Source organism: Monodon monoceros, unplaced genomic scaffold (assembly GCF_005190385.1).
Source record: "Monodon monoceros isolate NGI ecotype Baffin Bay Population unplaced genomic scaffold, NGI_Narwhal_1 Super_Scaffold_8, whole genome shotgun sequence".
Lineage (NCBI taxonomy): Eukaryota > Metazoa > Chordata > Mammalia > Artiodactyla > Monodontidae > Monodon > Monodon monoceros.
In genome coordinates this window covers 11,222,248-11,238,752 of record NW_021703785.1, presented here as the reverse complement: position 1 = coordinate 11,238,752, position 16,505 = coordinate 11,222,248, and the positions used below count along the sequence as shown (strand labels likewise).

At 40.1% G+C, this 16,505-nt stretch overlaps 1 protein-coding gene across 3 annotated transcripts in view; it reads left to right on the top strand.

The window, feature by feature from the left end:
- The window catches only part of UBAC2 (UBA domain containing 2), a 156,525-nt gene that overhangs the window by 54,974 nt on the left and 85,046 nt on the right, over positions 1-16,505 (top strand). The gene's annotated exons all lie outside the window — the stretch shown is intronic.

Genomic DNA, 16,505 nt, shown 5'->3' with positions numbered 1-16,505 from the left:
GTACCACATCTTCTTTATCCATTCATCTGTCAGTGGGCATTTAGGTTGCTTCCATGACCTGGCTATTGTAAATAGTGCTGCAATGAACATGGGGGTGCATGTGTCTTTTTGAATTATGGTTTTCTCTGGGTATATGCCCAGTAGTGGGATTGCTGGGTCATATGGTAATTCTATGTTTAGTATTTTAAGGAACCTCAATACTGTTCTCCATAGTGGCTGTATCAGTTTACATGTGGAGTACTCTTTCCACGAGTATTTTCACAGTGTGTGGCAAAGCTTTGAATCCTTGTATACATAAAGATATTTTTTCGTTTGCTATCACTTTTAAATAAGTTGGATATACAAAATTTCTAGGTTGAAGTTCTCTTTCTTCAATATTTTTAATAGTATCACTGTACTACCTTATTGAATCCCCTGTGTCTTTTGAGAAATTTGAGGTTGATCTTATCGCTTTGTCAATTGTTTATTCTTTGCCTTTGGAAGTTTTTAGAATTTCCCCTTGTCTTTCTTAAATATCACCATAATGTGTCTACGTGTATGTTATTTTTGTCTCAACTGTATAGCTAAGAGACCCTTAGTTGAAATATGTGTGCCTTCTTAAAATGACTTATGGTTTTTTTAAACGTGTTACCTCCACGTCTTCTCCCTGTTCAGCCTCTTACGCTGACTTCTGGTAGGATCCCTTAGTTTATTTTTCTAGCTTGGTAATTTATTCTTCACCTGTATTTGTCCCATCTGTTAAGTTTTTCATATTTAATGTTTCCACGTAGTCTGATTTCATGTTTTTAATATTTTCTCTTATATTAGTATAGATATTAATACATATTATAACTTGGGGTTCATCTATTATAAAAATTCTGCTTTCATTAGTAATATTGTTCAGTTTGTTCTTTCTCTTTTGTTGTGATTGTATTCTAAGGATGCCTAGTTAGTTTGGCCTCTGAACTTGTGCTCCCCTGAGGCGTATTAAACATTTTGGCAATGTCAGAGCAGATCCCTGGGGCAGTGAGCCCCCGCAGGATAGAAAACCCAGTAACCACAGAGCCCGTTTGTTACCCATTCCTGTTTGCTGACATCCCATCAGGCATGCAAGCTAGTTGGGGATTCACCTTCAAACTCTTAGAAATAAACAATATTGAGAAGAAGCAGGTTTTTTAATATGGTAATTTGTCTGAGTGGGGAAGGGAGGATGTAAAGGAAGAAATAGGTGAGGGAATGCTACCTCTTGTCACCAGTACCAACCTTGCAGTGTTGCTGTTGACAGATTGAGTGGAGATCTGCTTATTAATACTTTGTGACAGTTTGTGATGAGGTGCTTTCATCTCTTTTGGTTCTACACCTGGTGGACCCTGTCAATCAGGGAAGTCAGACATTCTTGTTTTGAATTTTTCCTGAATTATTTTGATTATTTCCCTTCTGTTTTCTTGGTTCTCGCTTTCTGAAAAATCGTACTATCTGGGTGTTCAGCCTCTTGGACAAGTCTAGTTTTAATCTTTTTTTTTTTCTCTTCTCTCCTTTTTCTTTCTGTCTTTTTGTTCTCCTTGCTAGGAGATGTCTTGGGCTCTGTCTTCTAATTCTAATTATCATTTTAATATAAACTTTTATTGAAGTACAACATGTACATGGAAAAGTGTACATATCCTAAGTTTGGAGCCTACTGAATTTTTACAAAGTGATGCCCTTCTAAACACTATCCAGATGGAAAAATAGAACATCACCTGCCTCCTAAAAGATGCACTTGTGCTGCCTCCCAGTCACTACTTCCTCCCCGAGGTCTGTCCTGACTTTTAGCCCTGTTCTAAATTTGTCTGGCTTTGACCTCTATATAAGTGGAAATGTGGACTGCTATACCTAGTGCCTTTCTCTCAATATCATCTTGATGTTGCTGTACTTTGCAGTAGTTCGTGCTTTATTTATCCTTGTAGAGTGTGTTTTGTTGTATGAATTACTGCTGTTTATTCATCCTGTTGTTGATGGACATTGGTATTGTTTCTGATTTGGGATGATTATAGACACTATTGCTCTGAACACCCTTGAACATGTCTTTTGTTGTGTGTATGTATACATTTCTGTTGGGTGTACACCTAGGAGGAGTTGAAAGCTGAATTGTAAGGGGTACATATGTTTAGCTTTGGCAGATGCTGCCCGTTTCCCTTTGGGTCAGGAGTTTGGGAGCAGCTTAGCCGGGTGACCCTGGCCCTGAGTCTGTCGTGTGGTTGGAGTCAGAATGCCAGCAGCGACCATGGTGGTTTGGAGGCCTGACTCGACTGGAAGACCCTCTTCCAAAGTAGCGCACTCACATGGCTGTTGGCAGGAAGCCTCAGTTCCTCACCACAAAGCTGCCTGAGTGTCTACGTGACCTGACAGCTGATTCCCCCAGCGCAGGTGTACCAAGAGAGTTAGCAGTCCTTTTCATTTCAGTCATTCTAGTGGATGTGTAGTGATATATTATTGTGGTTTTAGTTTGTATTTCCTTTATGACTAATGACATTAAGTACCTTTTCATCTATTGAGTACCTTTTAAATATTTTTGCTATTCTAGTTTTAATTTCCATTAGTTCTTTTTTACTTTTTCAATATTCATTTTTGCTGGCATCCTGTTTTTGTTTCATAGATGTAGTCTTTTTTCTTGTATCTTTTATGATATTAAGGACAATCCTCCCTCTGCCTCAGGGTTTTCATTTCCCTGCCCAGTTTGTTTCTTCTGAGTTCCTTTTTTCCTCCTCGTTTTCTGCTTTTGATGTTAGGGGCTTTCCTTAAATATCTCTGAGCCTTTGGCTACCTGTTTATACTTAAGAGCCAGTTTCTAAAAAAGCTGATTGAAAAAATGGATTGTGTGCGAGGGGCTGAATGACCCTTATGGACTTCATGGTAGGGTCCCCTCGTTGGGATGTTCCACTGTGAACTCGCAATATCAGGGTCTGTAAATATATGCCTTTTTTCCCTCATGAACTGTCAGATTCCTCAGGGCATGCTCTTCAGCCTACCACCTGTAGGGTGTAGGTCTGGGAGTCTCAACATTTCATACATAAACTTTGATTTCCAGTATTGTATTTGTATTCTCAACCGTGCATAGGAGTCCCCTAGTCGCAAGACCCTCCTTGTTACCATTTCTAGATAATAACCCCACCCTGAGTTGTCTGCCGGGACGGAGAGGGGCAGTCAGCAGGTGGACAGAGTGCTGGGAGGGGATCAGTGCCCTGACTGCCTCTTCGCAGTTCTGGAAAAACTCGGTGCCCCTGATCCTGCAGCCCTTGGGAAGCTTGGGTGTTAATCAGATTGGGTGTTAATCTGAGATTGCATCTCAGATTTCACCATGGCTGCTTTAGTATTTAGTTTTCTCAGGTTTGCCAAGTTAGTTACTACTCTACTCTTCTCACCCAATCCCAGCAGCTGTGAACATCTTTTCAAGGCTCGTTCTCTGTTTCTTTGCAAATTGTGTTTTAGGCATCTCCACACCGGTCACTTGTAATCTGCTGGAGTGCTGGTGGGAAAGGAGCAGGGAGGGGCCCGCTCAGTCTCAGGATCTGTCTACAGGAATTTATTGTTCTTCTCACTTTTGCAAATACCCAGTTTCCAGCAGGATAAATTTCCTGTTAGTCTTATCATAGAGGGACCTTTCCTGATGTCCTTGATGATCAGATTATATGTTTGACATAGGTCTAATTCTGCCTCATGACATTGCAAAGGATAAAACTTTTTAGGACTGGACACAGCCAATTCAGGAGGCTAAGAAACAAAGATTACGGTGCTACCATATTTATTTGGTGGACAGACTTGGTTATTTAGACCTATTTTTAAAAATCAGTCATAGATATTTAATGTAATTCTTTCTTAATTTTGTTGCTCTAAATGAGACTTTCATTTGGACCCCACTGTTACTGTAGTAACAGTTGGTACCAAGAGGTAGTGTTAACTTTTAATCTCAAAAGTGCTAAGGGATTGAGTTCTCTCCAGCTGAGGGCCAATTGGAGAGTAGCAGCACACCTATAATCATCTGTGGGCATCTAGAACATCAACCGTTGGGATATTTTAAAGGAAGTGGGTATTGTGGGCAGAGTTAACAATAAGTGACAGTTAGCTTTGTAAATTACTTGTCCCTCTGGTTTGAACTTGGGCTAAATATTCAACACGTAAATAATCATCACAACTTGAATAATGTCCAGTGCCTTTACTTTAGAAGTAAAGTGATATTTCTCAAAGATAGAGCTGCCAGGGCCTCCGGATATGAAGTGATCACATTAATGTGTTTAGATTAATAGATTAGATGAGTTGAACTAATAGATATTTTAAATATCTTATCTCCTTTGATTCCCATTTTAGAAAGTACTTTGGGAAATTGGTATGATTATCTCATTTTATTGGTAAGAAAACTGATTCTCAGAGAGACTAAGAAATCTGCCCATCTTGACGTATAAGTCAGTTGGAATTTTGACCTAGATTACTCCCCTCTAAAAATAGGATGCCTCGCCATCAAGATAAAGCAATGGAGGTTGACAGGCTGCTAGTTCATCATGTTTATCAGGCTGCGGAGGATTATGTTTCTGAGTGTTGGTCACAACAAAGATGTAGACATTCTTTCCTTAATGAGTCCCTCTTTATAAAGTCTGCTGTTGTGTAGCTAAAGCCTTTGGAGCTTGAGCCCTGTTATCCCCCCACTCCTTTTCCCACAATCCCCACTTTCTCCTCTTTCCCCTTCTCTTATCTTTTAGCTTCTGCCCACCCTGCTCCGTTTAGCCTCAGTCCCCCTCTCCCCTCCCAGCAATACCTACTGGTTTGGTTAAACCTACCAGGGATTTTAGGAAGTAAGTACTTTAATGTGACTGCACAAAAGCGAAGTTGACTAATGAAAGAGAAGTTTCTCAAATCTTTATTTAGAATGAGAGGTGTGAGATAGTAAATAGCCTGGACTCCAGGGCTTCAGGAAGGGCTTAAAGGACACTTCTCAAAGAAGCTTTCTTTGACCATCCCAACCCTGCAATTAGGTCACAGTCTCTTGTGATGCGCTTTCTTAGAACATTTCTCGTAACACTTGTCACCGCAGAGATTAAATAATTGTGTAATAGACCATTTAATATCTGTCTCCTACACTAGCATGTAAGCTCTGTGCAAGCGGGAGACCGTGCCAGTCTTACCCACTGATTGTGCCTCAGCATAGTGGCTCCCACACAGTCGGCACTGTGTTGGATGGGTGGGTGGTTGGATGGGTGAACGGATGGCGGGTGGGCAGATAGAGTAAATAAATGAATGAAAAGCCATTGGTCTTTGGATTCCAGTTTATCTCCTTTTGTTTGGACTATTGCAGTAGCCTCCCAGCTGTTCTTCCTGTCACCAACTCAAAGCTAGCATCTGCACTGTCCCCCCACCTCCGTAATTTTATCTCCAAAAAGATCTTATCTCATTCCTTTACACCTTCATAAAGCTGTGACTTCCTACTGCTGTTTTGTAAAGTGTAACTTGTTAGTGAGACACCTCAGAGTTGAGTTCCCACCAACCTTTCCAGCCTCGTTTACTCTCATTCCCCACTTGTGCTCCTCACACCAGCCTAATCACATTATTTACCACCGTCACCCCTTGTCATTTCACGTCTCTGAGTCAATTTGTTAATAAATCAGACGGTTCTGAGCACAACATCATTTCTCCCCTTTGGCTGGCAAAATTCTGCTTGACCTTCAAGGCTCACCTTGGACATCTCTACTCTATGAAACCCTACCCCAGCCAGAAGTGATCACACCTTCCTCTGTGCTCACAGATGACTTTACGCTTACAAGTTACGTATAATATTTATTACTTGGTTTTGTAATTGTTTACCTAATTGACCCCTCTCTCAACTTAGTGCTTTTAGGAACAAAATCTTACTTTCTTTTATTAAAGCTCCCTCAGCGTGGAGCATCTGGGAGACGGCATGGAGCAGTGAAAAGAGGGTCCTTGAACACCAGAGAGACCTGGCTGCGACGGAAATTTTGATCTGCCACATGCTAGTTACTTCAATTTTTCTTTTGTACTAATGCCCTTTCCTTTCTTTTTTTTTTTTAAAAATTATATTTTATTTATTTATTTTTGCTGCGCTGGGACTTAGTTGCGGCACACAGGATCTTCCTTGCAGCACGCGGGCTTCTTAGTTGCAGCATGCGGGATCTAGTTCCCCACCAGGGATAAAACCTGGGCCCCCTGCATTGGGAACATGGAGTCTTACCCACTGGACCACCAGGGAAGTCCCTAATGCCCTTTCCTTTCTTTTCTTTTCTCTTCCTCCTTCTTTTTTTTTTTTCTTGGTAAGTCACCTCAAAGCTGTTACAAGAAAAATGTAAAAAATGAATTTCAAATTGGTGTTCAATGATATGTTTAAAGGATTGAAATGTTGTAGATTTATAAAATCATTCCCAGGACCTTACCTAAAGGAAAACATATAATCCATCCATTCTTATATTCTCAGAATAGCTCTTTTCTTAACCAAAAAGTTCTCAAACTTCCCATCAGTTTAGTTTCCGGGTGTCTAATGCTGTGTGTCTGATGTCATGCATCAGGAATCAGCACACGCCATGCCCGTCCAGGCACTCTGCCCATACACTGATGTCACTGTAACCCTCTGTACGGTGGGAACTGTCGTCTTCTTTGGGGAAGCAGGCTCAGAAACCTTGAGCACCATTTTCTGTAAAGTGGCGAAAGAAAAATCATGATGATATTAGAAGATGCATAAGGAAAGGAAGTGGCTTCTGTTACTTCACTTGTGCATTTGACATTGTCTAAGGAATGATTAGAAATGATCAAGGTATTAGTAATGTTTGAAGCCCAGTGTCTTCCGAATCAAATTAAGTGGCATAAATGGCGAGTTTCTTACGCTTGGAGATTGCTGGTTGATTGTGAAGGGAGACTCACGTTTTTTGCACTGCAGGGATTTTATTGACAGTTTCAGTGGCCAGAGCATCTTTCCAGGGAACGGATTTAATATACTGTATCTTGTTTGAAAAACTTTGTAAGCTGTCATCAGAAGGTATGTGAAGCCACACGATCAGTGATTTTATATTTGACTGTGAAGGGCAGCGATACAGTTACCCTAAACCAGAGTTTTCTCAGCCTCAGCTGGCGCTTTTGGCCACACAGTTCTTTGCCGTGGGGGACTGTCTTTTGCATCGTGGGATGTTGAGTAACACCCCTGGCCTCTGCCCCAGATGCCTGTAGCACCCCAGCCCAGTCATGACAGCTAAAAACGTCTCCAGATAGTGCCAGATGACATTTGGGGCTCAAGATTACCCCTGATGGAGGGCCACTGACCTAAACCAAGCTTTTACAGAGCTTATCACCTGTTTTGAAATCCCACACCATGCATGGTGCTGGGTGGTAAACAGAACCTTGAAAAGAGTTGGCGCACACCCTTGAGGAGCCAATGACCTATGAAGCTTGAGATCTTTTGACTAGGTAGAATATTTCTAGTTACTTGACTGAAATAGCTTTGGTTGAGGCTGTTAGTAAAAATTTGTTTCAAAGAAGTTTAACATCTGTTTTCATTTCTGCTTTTGTAAGTTGCTTTGCTACTCAATTCCTGTATTTTAGCTGTCTTCCTCTTAGGACTTAAAATATTTGAGTATATGTCAAAATTTCTAGTTTGGTAGGAAATATGTTTTATTCAAACAGAAGTGAAAATGTTAATAACTTTAAATTAGGATAGGATGGTGAAAAGTTTAATGTTGTTATTAATCAGGCTAGATGACAGCAGAGTAGATAATACTGAAGGGAACTCAAAGTCTGGTTCTATTCAATATTCACTTCCTGTTTTTTTTTATCATTGGTTGGAAAGTTGCACCTTATGAAAGATTTTAGATCATTGTATTATTCTAAGAAGAAAAATTCAAAATGCTAACCACGCCTTGGTAACCATAGCAAAATATACAACACACAAAAATAATCTCATACTTATCTTAGGGTTGGATTTTTTTGTATATGGTATATGTTGGGTTCTGAAGTATCTAATTTGCTTCTTTTATCTGAGGTCAAAGGAAAAGAGGCCTTCTCAGTTACAAGACACAGGCATACCTGTTAGTTGAAGTAATAGAACCGACTCTGGCTTCTTTAGCAGAAAGGAGGTTTATTATTAAAGTAGTTCAGAGACTATTTGGGAGGGCAAAGATCCGGTCTTTGATGCAATAAAACCATAATTAATGCTTAAATTTATCCCCTCCCATAAGCTGATGTTGTCTGGGTATTTAATGTTTAATGTTGGCTTATGGAACATAAGATTCATGAGGGCACCTTGGTCTTTGTTGTTTTCAGCTCTCACATCCTGGTACCTAGAACAGTACCTAGCTCATAGTAGGCCCTTAATAAATATTTTTTGTATAAGTAAGTTACTAGACAGAGGATATGTTCGTTAGTATCAGCAACAACATGGAGAAAAAATACAGTGGTGTTGAAATGTTAATATTATACATTTTATTGGGAGGGGTTTTTTTGGCAGCAAAACTTATTCTTTTTCTTTAGTTATCTTGACAAATAAATATTGAACGACTCTTTTGTACCATAGAGCCTTATTTTACATATGTTCCTGATTTAAATGAACATCCACAGCAGTCTTGCAAGAGGAGATATTGATATGGTTGTATCCTTTGTGAGAAAGTGGAGGTTCTGAGAATTGATCGAATCATCAGGGTCACGGCTATTTAAGTGGCAAAGCCTAGATTGAAATTCATGCCTGTCTGACTTTTAGCACAGACATGCCCCTCTGTGCAACACAGCCTCAGTGCCGCTTTCTTTTTTTTTTTAGGTTAAAAAAAAAATCTAGTTAATGGTCACCTGTTCATTCTATTAGAAAGTAATTTGAGTGTATAGACTCATCAAACTGAGGCTTCCTATTTGGATTTTCAGCTACAGTGTCACAGATGTTTATAAAAGTAAATGTTAGTCTCTAAAGACAATGTTTATAATTACACTCAAATTTTGCTGCTAAAATGAGAAGTACAAAAATAATCCCCCATGGAATGGGATCTGAAAAAGCACTATGAAGTACTCCAGTTATTTAGCTCTTAATATTCATTTTAATTTAATAGACAGAAAAAAATCTGTGCTGTTTCTCTTCAGAGCTTCCGAGTGCTGCCACTGTGTTTTATACTTTTTAAAAAAATTCTGAAATAATTCAGGCCTTATAGGACAGTTACAGGAATAGGACCCTAAACCCAGATGCCCTAGTTATTAATGTTTTTTACGTTTGCTTTATCATTTTCTCTCTATGTACACATGGTATTTTTTCTGAATCATTTGAGAGCAAGTTGGAGATGTAATGCCCCTTTACCTCTGAATACATCAGTATGTATTACCATAAAATTGGCAATTATCCACTTTTGTCGCAAAAAAGAAAAAAAAATCTGGTCCATGGGACATCTCAGAATTACATCTTATGTTTAGTTGTTATGTCCCTTTACTCTTTAATCTGGAACAGTCCTCATTCTGTCTTTGTCTTTTGTGTTCTTGACATTTTGAAGAGTATGTTAGTTACTTTATAGAAGATGGTACTTATTTTAATAATGTGGTAAAATTAAAGATTTTGAAGGAAGCATTAGATGAAAATAATTTGTACTTCCCTTGTTTTTTTTTGGTATAACCTGTTAAAGATTTTTATTATGAGAAATTTCAATCACAGAAGCAGAGAGAATAATAAAATGAGCCCTATTATCCAGAATTAATCATTAACATTTTTGCTCCCCTTCCTTATTCTATTCCCCTAAAAACTAAATACTTTTAAGCATTTTGCAGCAATTTCTAGACATCGTAATATTCCATATTTAAGTAAGGTCTAAAAAGTAACAACCTTTGCTTATATAAACATATTACTTTAACCTAACAAAATTATTTATAATTCCTTAATATTATATACTACCAAAACTATATTCAAATTTCTCCTATATTCATTTTTTCTCTTTGCAAAAGCCCTTTACATTTGGTATTGCATTTGGTTGTGATAGCTCTTAAGTTTCTCTCTCTCTTTTTAATTAGACACTCCTTCCTCCCTTTTGGTAGAATAATATTTTTTATGGTATAGTGCATATGCCTGGATTAGCTTGCTCATTATCTTTTCCAGGGTCCTCTTAGTGTATATCCACATAAAGCAGAGGTTGGAAAGCTGGATGCTGTCTTTCCTAAAGTCCCTTGCATCCAGAGTGCTGCCTGTGATTCAGGTTCTTGTATGGTGCTTGAGTTCAGTGTGAGCTGAGGCAGTAGCATATGAGATGCCCATTTTGCTGGTCCATTTCTACAGACCCAACAGGGCCCTGGAGGTTACAGTGTTCAGACAACTTCCTGATCCCTAGACTCTGCTGAAATGACGTAATGACTTCCTGATTCCCAGCATCCTGAATGTGGCAGAGGAAGCAGTCTCCATGGTAGACCAGTCCTTGTGTGTTGTTCCAGGAGCCTGTTCCTGGACGCGAAGCCTGGATCTGCCCTTCTGGCCATTTCAGAAATTTCACAAACACCTAGGTCTGTATACTAAATCTTTTTCTGCCCCCAAACAGCTGGAGAGGTTTCTATTATCTGTAAGTGAAACTTGACTGACAGAACTGGTAATCAAAAGAACGTAACTTTTATCTTTGACTTCAAATGTATATGTACAAAGCAACCTACCTGAATCTGAAACATTCAGATTTGAACTGGGATGTGGTTTAAGGGAAAGGAAGCAACTCTTTGCCCATGTGTGTGTGTGTTTATGAAGCCCTGACAATCTTTTCATGCAGATTCCTGGTGTAACCTGTTCTTTGCTGGTGACTTTGTCAACAAAAGCCATCTCTTACTAGGACTTCTTGTAGGTCTGTTGACACCACCCTCCCCTGTGCTCCTAGGATATGAATGTGGCCCCGTGTATCCCATTCCTGTCTTCCCATATGACTTGGGTTGTGCGGCTGACTGGTGAGAGATGGAGACCAGCAGCCGTGTGACCTCCACCTGCCTCTGCCTCTCAGTCCCCTGTGAATTCATTCCTGAATTTCTGCTTCCACCCCTGATGTAACAGCAGTGTGGGAAATGTGTTGGGGACTGCACTTACCATTTTTTAAAATTTATTACGGAAAATTTCAAACATACATGAATGCAGAGAGAATAATATAATGACTACCACGTACCCATCACCTTATCAGCATTTTGTCAAACACACAAACTTCAAATAATTTGACAATTGGATCCCTAATGGTACACTTTTTTTTCTTTCTCTTTTCCATTTTACTATTTGCTTTCTAAATTCTTCATGGCCAAGACCTACAGTATCTCTCAGCCCTGCCCCTGCCTTCAGTTGACCGGCCTCTCCGTGGCTCTCTCCCCCTGGGGTCTCTCCCTCCTCCCAGGGTCTCCCCTCCCTGGGTCTCTGGGGACCTGAGTGCGTGGGTTCAGGCACCATCATAGGCCCTGTCTCAGGTAGAGCCCTTACCCTGTGTTGGGACTCACAACAGGGACTGCATTGAATTATAATATATGATAGACCAATAATATTGTTTGCATTGATTTTTTTTAAACTCTAACACAGGCAGTAACCCTATATATTTTCACTACATATTAAAAAAAAAAGCAGATGTTTCACTGTAGGACTTACGGGGGAAATTGTGGAACTGAAGTCGTAAGAACACATCAAAATGTTACTTTTTTTAGAGTAGGATTAAAACCTTTTGCAGCCTTTGTGTAGTTTCATTCTGACACACTTTTTTTCTTCTCAACCTGCATGGGAAAAATCATTCTTACAAGATATGGGAAGAGAAATAAATGTTCTCACACTCTGAGAAAACTGTTAAAAGCCCGTCAAAAATTACTTGAGTTCTTGGTTCAGATCCATTGCGGTAGTTACCACATGAGACGGAAGGTGGTGCGGTTCCTGCCCAGGAGTGACTTGCAGTTCACTCAAGTAGGCAAGACAGCTGAAGATCACTGTTAACAACAAGAAGCAACGTAGTAAGTGTGCAAATAGAGAAAGCAGGTCTTTACAATTTGGGGGGAAGATAAACTATTGAAACATCATAGCATGTATTTTCCCATGTACAGACCCTCTTATACAGTTTCTTCCTTCTAACAATCACAGTGCTGCAGAGGTTTCTCTAAGTTTGAAGAGTCTGGATATGCATTATCTGGGATAAATTAAATAAATGAGAGTAGTCCTCTGTAGCTTCCTTGTATGTGGAAGAAGAAGGAAAGCTAGTGGCACTCCTCTTATACTTTCCACAGAAAACTTTCTTTTTGGAAAAGAAATCTTGGCTAATTTAAATGTCATTCCAGTTTCTGATTTCATGTATTTTCCAGGATTAGTATTTCAGTACTGAGCATGTATTAGGTATCTGTTACTGCCTAACAAACTACAACACACAAAAATAAAACCTCTCATCCACATACTTGAATAGTACTAATCATAAAGTGTCCTCAGCTAACATTTGATGACCTGTAGTCAACATATATTTTTTTTGAGCATTACCTCTATGCAAGGTGCAGTGCTCGGACCTACCCAGGGTAGGAAGAAGTAAAAGTCAGGGTCTCTGCCCTGATGGAGTTTATGTTTCAGCTGAGGGATATAAGAGTGATGCACGTGAAATAACAGACCCTAGGCTGTTTGATGGTTAGCAAAGAGCATACATATTCTGTAGTGCCGTTATTTCGTTGATAAGATAACGGAAATCTACAAAGGCTGAAAGACTGGACAGAGGTGATGTAGCTGACATGCAGTCAAACCAGAACCAGGTTTCCAGGCCAGTGTATTTTTTCTCTCCCTTTGTTTTCAAGATAATATTTGTTTAAAGTTAAAACTATGTGGCATAGGCTGTATAAAAGCCAAATATGTTGAGGAAAGGGAAGATGCGTGGCTTTGAGTAGTCAAAGGAGAATTAAAGGAGCAGGTATGATTAGACTATGAGTGTAAAGAATAAATGGCAGAAGCAGAATAATCCAACCAGGAGAACCAAATATTTGTTATATTCACAGCACAGACCAACTATACTATCTTGAAAGGTACATGTTGGGCAGTGGAGGGAAATGAAGTTGCAGAGGCTTGAAAGTGTGGGAGAAGAATTTGGACTTCATGTGGTAGTCCATGGGGAAATACTCTCAGTCCTAGAGCGTGAAATGACACGATGAAACGGGGACTAAGGAAGATTATGTTTGTTTGCCAGGAGAACTGCATCATGTGTGCATTTTTCTTTTCTTACACTCATTGTATTGGTCAGTTGCATTCTAAGTAGGTTAAACACTGTGTTGATCAGAGGCTAGCCTGTGTTGTGGCCACAGTTAACCCTGAAATCTCAGTGGCTGAATACATAAATGCATTTCTTATTTGCGCTACTTGGCCAACACAGGTGGATAGGGTACAGGGGTGGGGAGTTCTCCATTTACTCATTCAGGGACCCAGGCTGACCAAAGGTCCCACCACTTAGAACCTCGCTGGTCGCTGTGGCAGGAGAGAAGAGCAGTATGGAAGCTCCATCGCTGCTCTCCAGAGCTCCAGCCTGGAAGTGAGTGACCTATATCATTTTTGCCCCCAACCCATTGGCCAGAGGTAGTCATGTGCACCCCCAAAGGGAAGTTGAGGATATTCGAGCAGTAAGTGTCTCTTCCAAGGCTCTCTGAGGACCTGGGCATATAATTCTACTTGCTTAAGAGAGACAATGTAGTGATTAAGAGTGACAGACCCTGGAGCCAGACTGCCAGAGTCTAGAGCCTGCCTCTCCACTTACTAGCTGTGTGGATCTGGGCAATTTACTGAACTTCTCTGGAGCATAATTTCCTCATCTGTAAAACAAGGATAATAATGGGACAAGCCTCACAGAATTATTGTGAGGCTTGATTATATATAAATTGCTTAGAGCATTATGCCATGTAACTGTTAGGAATTATTTAGTATTGCTGTAATTATTATTATTATTTTTTTTTTTTCTTGGCACGCGGGCCTCTCACCGTTGCGGCCTCTCCCGTTGCGGAGCACAGGCTCCGGACGCGCAGGCTCAGCAGCCATGGCTCACGGGCCCAGCCGCTCCGCGGCATGTGGGATCTTCCCGGACCGGGGCACAAACCCACGTCCCCTGCATCGGCAGGCGGACTCTCAACCACTGTGCCACCAGGGAAGCCCATTGCTGTTATTATTAATCTGCTGGCTTCCACTATAGCACCTGAAAGGACGGCTAAAGTTTCTGATTCCAGTTGATGGGACCAGTGGGAAAGAAGTTGTAGTAATTTAGGTGTGTGATGCCAGCATCCGGACTAGGATGATGATTTGGGACAAAGAAAAGACGGGCAAGAGTGAGTGCAAGAGGAGAAAACCCAAGCAGGGTTCACTGGCCAAATACCATGGATGAGAGAGGATGATCAGGTGTGGGTGACCCAGAGAATGGAGCTTGAGTTTGCAGAGAAATTAGGGGGCCCCTGTGGAGAAAGACGATAAGCTGAAAGTCCGATGTGGTGATGGGAAGTGTCTGAGGCCTGGGAAGCCACAGGAAGCGGAGGAATGGAGCCATCTCTTAATGAACATGTTTCTGTAGGAGGTGACATCCTTGTGCTCCAAGTCAGGCTACAGGCACTGGGGCCAGTGCCTGTGGTGCACTGGATTGAGTCCCCAGCTCCACGTCTCTGTGGCCTGGCACTCCAGTTTCCTCATCAGCAAAATGGAGGAAAAGTTACACCCGCCTCTTAAGGTAATGAGGATTAAATGAGATAATGCGTGTCAGGTGCTCGAAAAAGTGGCACATAGTAAACAGTCAGTAGTCATTCCTTCTCAGCTAATTGAGCTTTTAGTTGAGTAGAAATTTGAGGATTATTTTTTTAAGTGACCAGTTCTTCAGAGTTTAACATAAAACAAACTTCCGGTGACATCGGTTCTCATGAGTGCATTTAGTCTTCCCTGGATTCAAAAGAGTGGGCTGTGTTGTCACCAGATCAGCTCTTCATTTTTTCACTCTTACCTGAATAGTCAATGAGCAAATGTTTTTAGCTTTGCAAAGAATAACAAATTACAGTGGGCTAAGAGTGACCAAAATAGACCATTTTAAAGGCTAATTTAAGGTCAATGCTTCCTCTTTTAAAATTGCCTGGTACTTTTTCCTGATCGGTAGGGCAACCACAGGGCAACCACTGCCCTGGCCTCTTGAAATATAAAATTGTTTTCAAGCAGAACATATTTGTGTATCTAGATTTAAATTGGCTTCTTGGGAGATTAGTTCTGTTCTTTAATATGTCTAGTTTATATTGTTTATATATAGTTTATATTGCAGGGTCTTAGAGGGTCTTTGTCTTCAATTACACAATTACATATTCTCTAGCATATGTAATTAAGCATTTAGAGAGTTTCTTTTCATTTCATTGAAAAATTAAGAACTTCACAGATATTTCAGTAGGGCTTTAGTATTTTGTTAGTAATAGTACAAAACAGGTGCTATTCAATTAGATGGATATCTGAGAGCCTTCTGTGGGCGAGGCTCTGTACCACGTGCTGTGTATGTAACTTACGACATTCTCATCCTCAGGGAACTCATAGCCTGAGTTTGTAATCTACCTACTCTTGGTTATTTGTCCTATTTAAGGGTTAGCTAACCTGCTGGCCTATAACGAAACAAGCCTTGTAATACTTTTTTCAGGGTCTGTGTGATTCAGTTCTGTCTTTTTTATGGCTGGGATGTGAAGTTAGGGTTACATTCCTGATGCTGCCTCTAGTTCACCAGGTGCCTTTTCTGAATTTAGGTTTCTTTATAAAGTGTGGGTGATACAATCTGCTCATCCTGTTTCACAGGATTGTGAAAAGGAAGACATCACATACTGCATGGACTATTTTTGTGAACTATTGCACTCTTCGTATATACATGATGTCATTTCTAAAATCTAACCTTTACTATTCTAAACTATCTATTCTGTACTATCACTGAAGTGTCTACATGTTTATACTGACTCAAATTAAGTAGCTTTGAGGGGTTTTTTTAAATTAATCAAATGATCCTTTTAGAAATAAAAATAAAATTATGGAAGAGGTAAATATGGTTAGCTGCCATGTAGCTATCAGCTTTCCTAGATGATTTTTCCTAGCTACATGTTATTATTTAAAATTGTTAATAATATATCACCTGACTGCTGGAGAAAATATTTATAGGTTGTGATTTTCGAATAATGTATTATATATAAGGCCATCTCCTTATTTCTGTAACAGAACACAAAATTATACAGCATTGTCCCTGTTCTCCAAGTTTACCTACTCCTGAGGGAAATGCATGGGAGATAAACCTAAAGCCAACTAATACTACAAGACACTGGGAGGGTGCCCCAAGGCCGTGTGTGAACAGTGGCTTCATGAATGAAATAGGAAGTAAGGTCCTTTTGAAGGAGAGCGAATAGCTGAATTGACTAGAGTACAGACCTTTTTTTAAAAAAGATTGATTGGAAGTAGGTTTAAAGTTTACCTTTTTGGCAGTATGGCTACTGATGATTGGATAAAATCATTTGCGCAGACTTGTGATATAGTGGAAGAAGGAGGGAGAAAACTACTCAGAAGCGTGTATCATTCCTTT